The 11,236-nt window shown below is 51.0% G+C and overlaps 1 long non-coding RNA gene across 1 annotated transcript in view; it reads left to right on the top strand.

The window, feature by feature from the left end:
• The first annotated feature begins 7,108 nt into the window (after positions 1-7,108).
• Positions 7,109-11,236, top strand: part of LOC140848250 (uncharacterized) — a 56,103-nt gene continuing 51,975 nt past the window's right edge. The window contains exons 1-2 of the long non-coding RNA XR_012128821.1: positions 7,109-8,255; positions 9,308-9,472. This is a non-coding gene — a long non-coding RNA (uncharacterized lncRNA). The remainder of the gene's footprint in view (positions 8,256-9,307; positions 9,473-11,236) is intronic.

Raw genomic sequence — 11,236 nt, 5'->3', positions numbered from 1 at the left:
GATGCGTGTCATTGCCGGGTGTTCACTCTCTTGGCGGTTTTCTGGTCTTGGCAGGAGGGAAGCGTGGGAGGAGGAGGGAAAAGCAGAATGCGTTGCTCCAGGCTGGCCTCTGGAGAGTTCTTGTCACTCCAAAGGAGGAAAGGACGTCTAGAGTAAGGAGAGAGGGTGGAGGGAGGAAGGAGGGGGTCACTGCTATTCATTTCCTTTCTTATCTCTGTTTACCCTGCTGGCTTTGTAGATCTCTTTTTGCAGGGAGCAAATCCCCCCACTCACCGTCTCTGCCCCCCAGTCAGCCCTCACTCGGGCTTCCCTGGCTTGTGGCTTGGCGACCTTCCTGAGCCTCCCACCTCACCGTTCATCTTCGTGCTCTTCTCCTGCTGTGAGCCCCCACTCCTGAGGGGGTGCTCCTCACCTCTCTCCTACTTCTCCAAAGAGTTGGGCTCCGCATCCGAGTCTTACAGGACTGTCTAATTATAACAGATTAATCTATTAGGATTCATGCCTTTCTCTTTGCTGGCTGGAACTATCCATTTCACAGCTGTGGCTCCCACAACTAACCAGCTAGCAGGCAATTTAAATATAGAAAGCAATTTAACCTAGTTGGATACTGAGGCATCGCGCTTAATGTAGTGCATAAATTTTGGAGCTCTTTGCTTTCAGCCCTCAAAAGGGCAGCCAACAGTTTCATGTCCTGGAAAGATCTGACTTTTCAGGGAATTTACACCCCAAGTAGGGGTCCTGGGTATGGGCTAAAAAAAGGGATTCTTTAAATGAGGTCAGGGATTGGTTTCAGGTCAGTCCAGCTTTCCTTTTCTTCCTCTTTGGGGACAGTAATCTTCTGCTTAGCTGAGCTTTTTGGGAGTCCAACATCCATGGGAGGGTATCTTATTTCCCTCTGTCTTTAACTTTCATTTACTGCTGTTTGGGTAAGGCGCTTCCCACATTGTTCCAACAGTCCGGGCTGCCTTGCCTGCCAGGAGCTTGTCACCTGCACGGTTCTCCCAGCCCCTGGCCCCGCACCTAGCCTGTAGTAGATGCTCATCAAATGTGTGTTATGGACGGAAAAGAGGTGGGGGGAGCAGCTGTGTGATGTGACAAACCCAGCTCTAAGCCCCAAACCAGAGGCAACAGTGACCAAGACTTATTGACGAAGTGAACTTCTTCCTTACGTGAGATCACACGGCCACCTCCCTGGGGAGGAGATGAGCAGGAAGGATGTCTTGCTGAGGACGGAGGAGGCTCGAAGGGACACGGTAAGTCCGTAACTCCGGAAGAGCTGCCAGGAAGATGTGTGCCTGGGTTTTTCATCTCCTTTTCCACATGGCCCCTGAGGGCAGAAATATTAGGCTAAGGGATGGAAGTTATAGGAAGAAAGACCTGTAACTCCCCCAACTTAACTTATTTATATGAAGAACTTGGCATTAATTAAAGCTTTTTAAAAAATGGAACCTTCCACTTAAAGAGATAATAAACTTCCCACACTGATCTGCTGGGGCAGAGGCTGGACAGCCACAGGCAGGGAGGCTGGAGTGACCTTCAGAACCAGGCAGGACTGGAGACCCTGAAACGCTCTTTACCTGAGCTTCTGTGCATCTGTCTTCAGGAACTGTGGACCCGGAATGCAGGTTTTCTCCACTCTTCCTGGTAGATGGGAAGAGAAGGCCACAGACCTTGGAGGGGCTGGGAATGTGTTTAGCTGACATCCTTGAGCCCAGAGAATGAGTGTAGGTTCCCCTGGGTCCCCCACTGGCTTGGGTCTGGTGCCTCCTAGAGCAAGATGGCAATGGAAGCAGTGGACATGGTTGTGTATCAGTGTCCCAGGGCTGCCACAACAAGGTACCACCGGTGGCGTGGCTTCGGCAGCAGAAATTTACTGTCTCACAAGCATGGAGGCTGCAGTCTGAGATCAAAGTGTTGGGAGGGTCTTTCTCCCTCTGGAGGCACGAGGGAGGAGTTCCAGGCCTTCCCCGGCTTCCTTGGCTTGTGGCAGCATCTCTCCGACCTTCCCGATGCATCTGTGTCCGGATGTCTGCATTTAGGAGGGACCCCAGTAGGGTCCTCCCTACTCCAGAATGACCTCATCTGAACTAATTATATCTGGAGGGCTCTTATTTCCAAATAAGTTCATGTTCTGAGGTACTGGGGGTCCAAATAAGTTCATGTTCTGAGGTACTGGGGGCCAGAACTTCCACATAAATTTTGAAGGGACACTATTCAATCTGTTACAGGGTGAGGGGGTGAGCTATGGAATGGCTGGTTTGATTGCAAGACCCAGTGGGGGCTTTGGGGTGTATTTGGATAGGTGTGAAATAACTCTAGAGGGTTCCAGGCTGAACCACTCCCTAAACCTACCAGTCTGCTTTACATAAAACCCTGAGTAGGCATTTCCCCTTTTTTGAACTCTAACAGTATGTGGAGTGGACATCAGAGTCCAGCCCTTATTTATGTCCTTATACTATTCTTTGGTTCATGCAGCGAAACTATTATTGAGCACCTACTATACATATGAGCCATGTGATATACACAGAATCTCAATTAACATGACTGTGCAATAGATATTATTACTCTCACCTTATAGGTGAAGAACTAGATGCTTAGAGGCCATTCTGAAACTTGCTTAAGGCCGTATAGCTAGTGGGGGTCAGAACTGGGCTTTGAACCCTATTTGACTCTAAAGTTCACTTTCTCTGTTAAACCACACAATTCCCAAGCCCTTCTGTAAGCTCCTCAAGTGAACAGACTTCTCTTACATTCCTCTCATGACCGAGGTAGATTAGAATTCACTGTGTTGTCCCTCCCAGTTCTTGGTGGTGAAATCCCCAGGTTTTGCTAGCTGATCCATAAGTCCCTGTTTAGTTCTAACAGTCCGTGATGAGTGGCACTCCCCTTTCTGACCGAGGCATTGGTTTACTTTGAATTAGGAGATCTGTGATTATTCACAGAGTTGGTACGTGATACAGGACAGTACAGAAGTGGGAAGGGGTCAGTGCTGGACACCTGCCTTGTGCGTAACCATGGGAAGACTGGGTCCTCTGTTTGAGGTCAGAAGCTCCATGTCTTCATTTTTACAGGGAAGCATCAGGTCCTGGCACATTGATTTACACTCATCCAACTCACAAAGGTCTTATTCATAAGCCAGGTGCTGATTTATTAATATACAATGAGATATAGTCACCAGGAAGGCTGAAGGATTGTGGCAGTTGGAGAGCACATGCTCTTCTCACTCTTTGAGAAGCCATTCAGGCCTCAAAGTTAGTAAATGTGGAAAGAGACCAGTGGGACTGGTTGTGAGGGTTTATCGTCATGCTGCAGGAACCTGATGGAGTCCTTTCCTTAGGCTCTGCCCACCATACCGCCAGTGTGTTCAGGTGAGTAGGTCAGGACGCCTTCCCTGGGGATGCTCATACCAGGCGTTTCATTCCCCAACCCACCAGGGACACTGCCCGATGGTGTTCGTCACAACCTGCGCTCCCTAATGTAGCAGAACTCACGACTCAGAGGACGTGGTTTCACCTTAGGTTGCCTGCTTCAGATGACCAGTATTTGTTGAGCCCTGGTCATGAGCTGGGGCTGGACTATACATTGCTGGGGGTGGCGGTGGGGGCGCACAGAGAGACTGGTGTCCTCAAGGAGAGTACAGAGAGATGTTAATGCAATGTGGTGAGTGACAGGTGGGGATGGCACTGGATTTTATGGGAATGCTTGGAGGCTGGGGCTTCTGGAAGGCTTCCAAGAAGAGATGGTGCTGGAGTCGGCTCTTAAAGAGTAAGGATCAGATCAAAGAAAACAAAATAAGAAACAAAAACCGCCAACAAGTCCTAGTGGGAGGAAAAGTATAAACAAAGCATGGATGCATGAAACAAGGTGTGTGCATGCATGCCTGTGTATGACAGGTTTAGAGTGAAGACAGGATGAGCCCAGTAGATGACAGAACTGCCGAAACGCTTCAGGCAGAAGAGGGACATGGTCAGATTGTGTTCCCTGGGGAGCTGGCCATGCGCCGGGGGTCTGATGGGCTTTCTGGAGACTCCCTGAGCTCCATACACATGCTGGAGGAGGCAGTCTTAGAGAGGCTGCTTCTTGGGTTTACAGAACATACTTTGCTGGCACCCCAGTATCTCCTATGCTGAGGGGAGGAATTTCTCACTAAGTAGTTGAGTTTTCACATTCATTTTCTTTTGAGGTTTAGAATTCTCTGCTCCTGAGCATGTTGTGGACTGTTGGGGAGCTGCTGCACGGTTGGAGGAATGGTGTGTGTGTGTGTGCATGTGTGTGTGTGCACACATGCATGCATATGATTGTCTGCAAGTGTGAACTTGGTATTAACCAATAAATACCTGAGTTATTTATTCTCTCCCCTCTGGTCCAGCACTGATTACATTATGTTCATAATATTTTACTATCTCCTCTACTTGCCAGTGGGCAGAGACCATCTTCATCATCTCAAAGGAAATTCCTGGATATAATAGCTGTCCAATGAATGTGGAACAGATGTGCAAATGGAAAAACAAGGGGTTGTGTGCTCCACTCTGGTCCTGGCCTGGGACAGGCCGGTGACACAGAGGAAAGCAGCACAGCCTGCCCTGTGGCATGCCAGGAGTTATGCCTAGGCCATTATGTGGTCTTAAGTAGAGGGCAGGGCCTTTGGTTAGTGTATTAAACTGTTTGAGGGAGACTGCTTTGAAAACTTGGGTCACCCAAAGGCATCAGGCATCAAGGATCAAGGAGCCCCAGGGTGCATCCCTGGTTGTCCTTGTCAGCTGGGCCTTGGATGGGGTTACTAGGCTTCCCGACTGCTAGTATTTACAGAAAAATCTCCGGGGTCGGGGTGGGACAGGCTCCTCTCCTTGCACACATGGAGTCCCCTCTGTGTGCCACCACAGGCACTGGCTGTTGGTGAATCCCAAAAGACTGCTGAAGCAGGTTATGGTACGAAGAAGGTATGTATGCATCTTGCGCATTTTATTTTAATTTGGAGTATGTGAATGTGCCCTTGCCAATCCTCTGATGAAGGGACCAAGCTCATTCTTTGACTACAGGTCTGCTAATTAGAGTTTCCCTTCCCCTTTCCTGCAGGCACATGCCTGTGGATGCATTGGCTAAGAAGTCTAGTGTGAGTTTCTTTCAAGTGGAGCAAGACCTTCAGACCTAGGCAAAATGACCTAAGTGCAGAATTCTAGATTTTTATGATTACTCTAGCCCCTTTCCCCCTATGCTCTGAACCCTAGTTCTTATTAGTGGTCTCATTTAGCAACATTTAAATGCCATGCCTGATCAAGTTTTCCCACAGAGTCCCATATGCTCTTCTTGGCATCACCAATTTCCTTTTTGCACTAACAATTTATAAGAGTGTAAGTGTTCATCTTGAATCACATTGAATAATGAACAGTATTGAGTACAATTGACAACAGTTGCTGGGTAGAGACAGTTCACTGCTGGGAGAGGGGACATGGGGGTCCTGGGAGCAGCCCAGTGGTTACTGGTACTCAGTGGGCAGTGGGCCCTGTCCGTGGAGGATGTAAGTAGCACTGCCAATGTCTTCTTGTCCAAGGGACTTCAGCACTGGAAGCCTCTGCTGTCCTCTTCTCCAGGCTGTCAGCTGTCACGACGCGGGCTGGGGTCACTGTTCTCTGATCTCCCTTTTTTCTGGTGCAGACTCTGGGCCTTCCCAGGAAACACTTGTAATCCCTTTTTCTTCTTCCTGGACCCCTCCAGGCTCCTCCCCGGGGCTCTGTGCCTTCCGCCTGCATGCCCAGAGCTCTCCTGGTTTCCCATAAGTCATACAGATACGGAATGAATTCCCAGCCCTATCACTTAAATGGGGTGTAACCCTGACCAATGTGCTGACTTCTTCCAGCCTATCACGATGGATTGTAATGCGATTAAATGACATCAGGTAAATGTGGTATATATAATAATAACTACCATTGTGGAATGTTTGTTGTTGTGAACCAGGCAGGGTTTTCCACAGATCGCTTCATTTCATTTTGGCAAACCCAGTGAGCTGGGTGCTACTGACCCCAGTTTACAGTAGAGGAAACCGAGACTCGGAGCTTACGCCTGAGTTAAGTCAGCAAGCGTGGTCAGCCTGGCTCCAGCACCTACCCTCCTAATTGTCAGGAAATGCTACCCTCTATGTTAACATCCCTATCCCATGGTAGATGCACCATAAATGATGCAACTTCTACTCTCAAATCCTTACCGCTGAGCCTGGGATGGCAGGGCCAAGTCTTTATATGTATGACATAATGCCAAGTGCAGCGTGGCAGAGATGATTGCATGTCTACTAAAGATGCATCCTCTCCTTCCAGGGACTTGAGCTGTTACAGGGTGGCGTCTGCTCAGCCAGGAGCCACACTTGCCAGCACTTCTTCATCCAGCCGTGGCTGTGTGGCGGAGTCTTAGTACTCACATGCCTGGCTCCCCAAAGCCTCCCTTGGGACTGTCTCCCCCTACCCATTTCTCTCCTTCTCCTTCTCTGCCTGGACGTCAATGATCAGGGCCACACATTGAATAGAGCAAGGCCCCTCCATCGACCTGAGTCCCTAGATGACCACACAGTGCAGAGTCCCCCATCCCACCTGCCAAATGGAATCGAAGAGAAAAAGAACAAAACCCCTGGGATGTTGGGGTTTATCTGTTACAGCAGCTAGCACTTTCTTGACTCAAACACACACTGGGGACCTCCTTGAACTTTTTCGAAGAGCTCACCCACAAACTGCCTTGTAATTATCTCCATGGCTGTGGATAAAGTGAAGGTTCCTGTGGCCAGGATTCTCACCTGGCCCTGGTTGGCTGGCTCCTACGCGCATGTGGGTGATATGTTGTTATTGACTCTATATGAAGAGCTCTGCCCAGTGCTCTGGGCGACATTGTGGCAGGGCTGCAAGGCTACAGGAGAGCAGAGCAGAAGCTGGAGTGGTGGCAGCGCCAAGGACAGAGGCCCAGAGAATGGCCGTGCAGACAGAGGGCCCAGAGGCAGAGAATGGCTTTCTGTGTGCAGACTCGCTCTTTTAGTGATTGACCTGCCACTGTGGAAATAAAGTTGGGTATAACCCTTTGTGGATAAAGTGAAAGTTCCTGTGGCCAGGATTCTCACCTGGCCGTGGCTGACTAGCTCACTGCACACCTGTGGGCAATACATGGCTGTTGACTCTATATAAAGAGCTCCACCCAGTGCTCTGGGCAGGACACGGTGCAGGGCTGCAAGGCTGCAGGAGAGCAGAGGCTGGAGTGGTGGCAGCACCGAGGACAGAGGCCCAGAGGACAGCTGTGTGGGACGACTGTGCAGAGAGGCCCTGAGGTCAGCTGTGCAGGCAGAGAGGACCAGAGGCAGAGACCGGCTTGCTGCATGCAGACTTGCTATGAGTGAACGGGATTTTAGTGACTGACCTGCCACCTGGAAATAAAGTTGGGTATAACCCTTTCACCCCAAGATGTTTTGCTGTCAATTTCTTTGGTCACACTGAATCCATAGCGAACTTGCCTGGGGCTGAAACCCATTGACAAGACAATTGGCGACAGTCAGCAGGGATCATTGGTGACCAAGGATAAAGAACAGGCTGCCCTCATGGAAGGAGCATTTCAGAAGCTGCACCTGTGGACGGGGAGACACTCAGGTGCCCTCTGTGCACATGTGGTACTGGGAAGGGGTGAAGGACGGACCGGGGTCCACCCCAAGAGAAAGCTGACTGACTGGCATCACGACGAGGTGCTGTGGCGCGAGAGGAAGCAGCACGAGTAGGAGCAGCGGCCCGAGGAGAGCACGCAGGCTGCCAGGTGCCGTGGGGCCGGTGAAGGATGCAGTGGAGCCGTCGGCCCCAGGAATGGAGGAGCGGAGGTTTGACGAGCAGGTGCAGGTGGAGGCCCCGTTGGTGCCGGAGGCATCTCCGCGGTGGAGACCCCACCTGTTTGGAAGCTAGTGGAAAGCCAGAAGGACTCGGCAACCGCGGGTTCCCCCAGCAGAGGTGCAGTCCCTTCTTAGGTCATGGAGCGCTCCACGCTCTGCTTCTACCCTCAGGCTCAAGCACGAAAGGAAATATGGTCTGCTTCTCGAAGGAGGAATTTAAAGTGCCCCGTGAGGGTCACGAGGACCCAGATGTGGGTTGGTTTGAAAAGGCAGGAGCAGACAGAGAAATTGAAGCTGTGGCAGAGATTGGAACCGGAGCGGCGGTTCCGGCTGCTGAGGATGAAGCAGACGGCAGAGACATAGGCCTGTGTGTCTGCAAGACTTTCTGCTGGAGAGGCTGGAGAAGGTGGGTATTGTAAGGCCCACCCAGGGTCCTTCTGGTTAACTCCTTTGAGTAGAGCTGGTTTGACTACAGCCAGAATGACCACTTGTTGGCAATGGATCTCAGGCTTGAGGGTTATTATAACTTGTTGTGATTTTTGTTATTTGTATATTGTTGTAGCTTCTGTTGTTATTAGGGGATTTGGTTATCATGTTCCAGCTTTCTTGCACAGGGACCATTGCAGAGGATTGAGGGCACATAGAGTGAGGGGAGAGAATCCTGGAGGGGTGGAGTGTGGATAAAGTGAAGGTTCCTGTGGTCAGGATTCTCACCTGGCCCTGGTTGGCTAGCTCACTACACACGTGTGGGCAATACGTTGCTATTGACTCTATATAAAGAGCTCCTCTCAGTGCTCTGGGCGACACTGTGGCACAGCTGTAAGGCTGCAGGAGAGCAGAGCAGAGGCTGGAGTGGTGGCAGTGCCGAGGACAGAGGCCCAGAGGACGGCTGTGTGGGCCGAGAGACCCAGAGGCAGAGACGGGCTTGCTGCATGCAGACTCGCTTTGAGTGGATGGGATTTCAGTGATTGACCTGCCACCATGGGAATAAAGTTGGGTATAACCCTTTCACCCCAAAAATGTTCTACTGTCATTTCTTTGGTCACCTTGAACCATAGTCAACTTGCTTAGGGCTGAGACCCACTGGCAAGACAATGCTCATCTCATCTTTGGTGTAGTAGAAGGTATTCTAATGTGCATGTTGTTAGATCCATATCCCTAATTTATAGAAGCTGAAATAGGAAATAAAACTACATTTGCCACAACAGGATTTAGTAAAAGAAGGTGCTCTGGGGTCGGGAAGAACTCAGCTCACATTCCAGCCCTGCCACTTCCCAGGTATACTATCTTAAACAAATTAATTAATTCCTCTCTTCTCAGCTCCTTAGAGCTCCTAAAGAGGCACAATAATATGTACTTTGAAGGGTCGTGGTGGGGACTGAATAAAAGCCACAGTGCCTGGCATGTAGTGAGCAATCCACTAATGGCATTTTGTTTGTAATTCATTCATTTGGTAAGGTTCCATGGAAACCTACGGGTGCCCCAAGCTATTTGAGGAGCAGAAGATATGGAGCATCCCTCGGAGACCCTTTACGTAGGAGAGTACCTGACACACGTGAAAGTGGTTGTGTGCTGTTGCCAGGTGGCAGGGGATACATGCTGGAAAAGGCGGATACATTCAGGGTAAGCTGGCCTTGGCCCACGGGGGGCTTCTCCGAGGAGGATGTTGGGGGGAGGCACGTGGTTGGGCAAGCGCGTGCTGCAGCCAAGCTGAGGAGGCCACGTGCACCCAGCAGGGGCCAGGGAGAGTGTCCCCGGATCAGCTGGCTCTGTTCTCTGTTCCTGCCGCCCTTTGCAGGGCAGGGGCCTAGCTTTGTTATGGTGCCTGTGCAGGGGTTTGGCAGCATTCAGTGGGCAACCAGCTCTTCCTCTGCCAGAATGTAGAGCATGGCCTCTGTGTCTGCCTTCGTGGAGGTTCAAGAACAATGCTGCTGACACAAAGGATGCTCAGTCCTGGGCAGAGCTCCAGTCTGCTACCACTCCGACTGCATCATTATGAGACAGGCTCCACCTCGGGGACCCCAGCGCAATTGGTGTTGCCAGCCAGGTGGCTCCTTCAGGAACGGGCTGATGGTGGCATGTCATGCCAGCCGGAGGGCAGCTGTGAAGAGGCCCCTTGTTGGCGACACAGGCCAGCATACTCCTTCCCCTTGGGGCTCCAGGTTCCCAGGTGGCTCTTTTGTTGCCACAGATCCCTTGTGTTCAGTGTTTTCCCTGTGAGTTAATCCTACCGTTGTTGTCACTGTGGTGTACAGGCAGGCACACCGTGCAGTTATGCCATCTATTCTGCATTATTGATGTGCAGCTCCCCAGCCAGAGACCATGATTTGTTATTCCCCTATTGCAATGAGTTGCGCACACATGTGATGTACCCTTGATCCCAGGGCTAGGATGGTTAGCTGGTGTTTGAGGCTCCCTGCTGGGTCTGGCTTGGACTGTTGGAAGGCCATGTGGTGAGCAGAGGGGACCAGCCTCCTGGGGACAGCAGGAGCTTCTTCAGCCTAACTAGGCAGGGACTTGATCCCTAGCTTTCCCACCCAGGCCTGTCCCCCTGGACAGACCCCTTGCTGCCCTCAGGGACCCAGTCATGGTCTCCCTCAGCCCCAAAGGCCTTCAGTGTCTGTGCTTCTGTGGGCTTAGGAGCATACAGGTACCATGCCCTCTTCTGAGGAATCTGCTGTGTGCCAGGCTCATCACATGCTGCTGCATTTGTTCATCACACACCTCCAGCATTGGTCTTATGATTCTTATTTTACAGATGAGGGAGTTGAGGCTTAGATAGATTTAGTAATTTGCTAAACAATTGTGGGGATGAGATTTGAACCCCAGTGTGCTTTGGCTTCGAAGCCAATGCCTTCTCATCATAAAGAAACAAGCCTCATTTCATCAAAAATACAGGGAGATGGGCATTTGAAAAAACTAGATGCTGAAGAAAAGAGGAATTTAAGGAGGGTTTTATGCATTGGCTGCCAGTGAATGGGGAGACAAAGACCCTCAGGTGGCAGGGCTCATGGGACCCTGAGGCCATAGCATGTGTGTGAGCAGCTACAGCCTTCAGGGAAGCCTGGCTGGGCTGTTCCCAGCCTTCATACCCAGGCAGCTGTGTGGGAGGCACCAGACCCTTGTTCACAACTATGGCTCCTGTACGCTGTGGGACTCTCCATCGCAGATACAGTGACGCACTGGGGCAGAGGCGGACCCCACTGTCCGGACTGTGTGTCCTTGAGTACGCATGGTATCTGGGAGTACATGGGGGCTTCTGGCTTTCAGAAGGCCCGTGGGCGGTGGAGGGCCCAGAACAAGTCTCATTGCATGCATGTCCCTGTATCCTGCTCTCCACGTCCCCCAGTTACCATCCTAATCCAGGTGAGGTAAAGTGACAATCAA

This window comes from Manis javanica, chromosome 3, assembly GCF_040802235.1.
Source record: "Manis javanica isolate MJ-LG chromosome 3, MJ_LKY, whole genome shotgun sequence".
In the NCBI taxonomy this organism is placed as follows: Eukaryota; Metazoa; Chordata; class Mammalia; order Pholidota; family Manidae; genus Manis; species Manis javanica.
The sequence above is the reverse complement of the archived record's forward strand: the minus strand, read 5'-3'. Positions and strand labels throughout refer to the sequence as shown.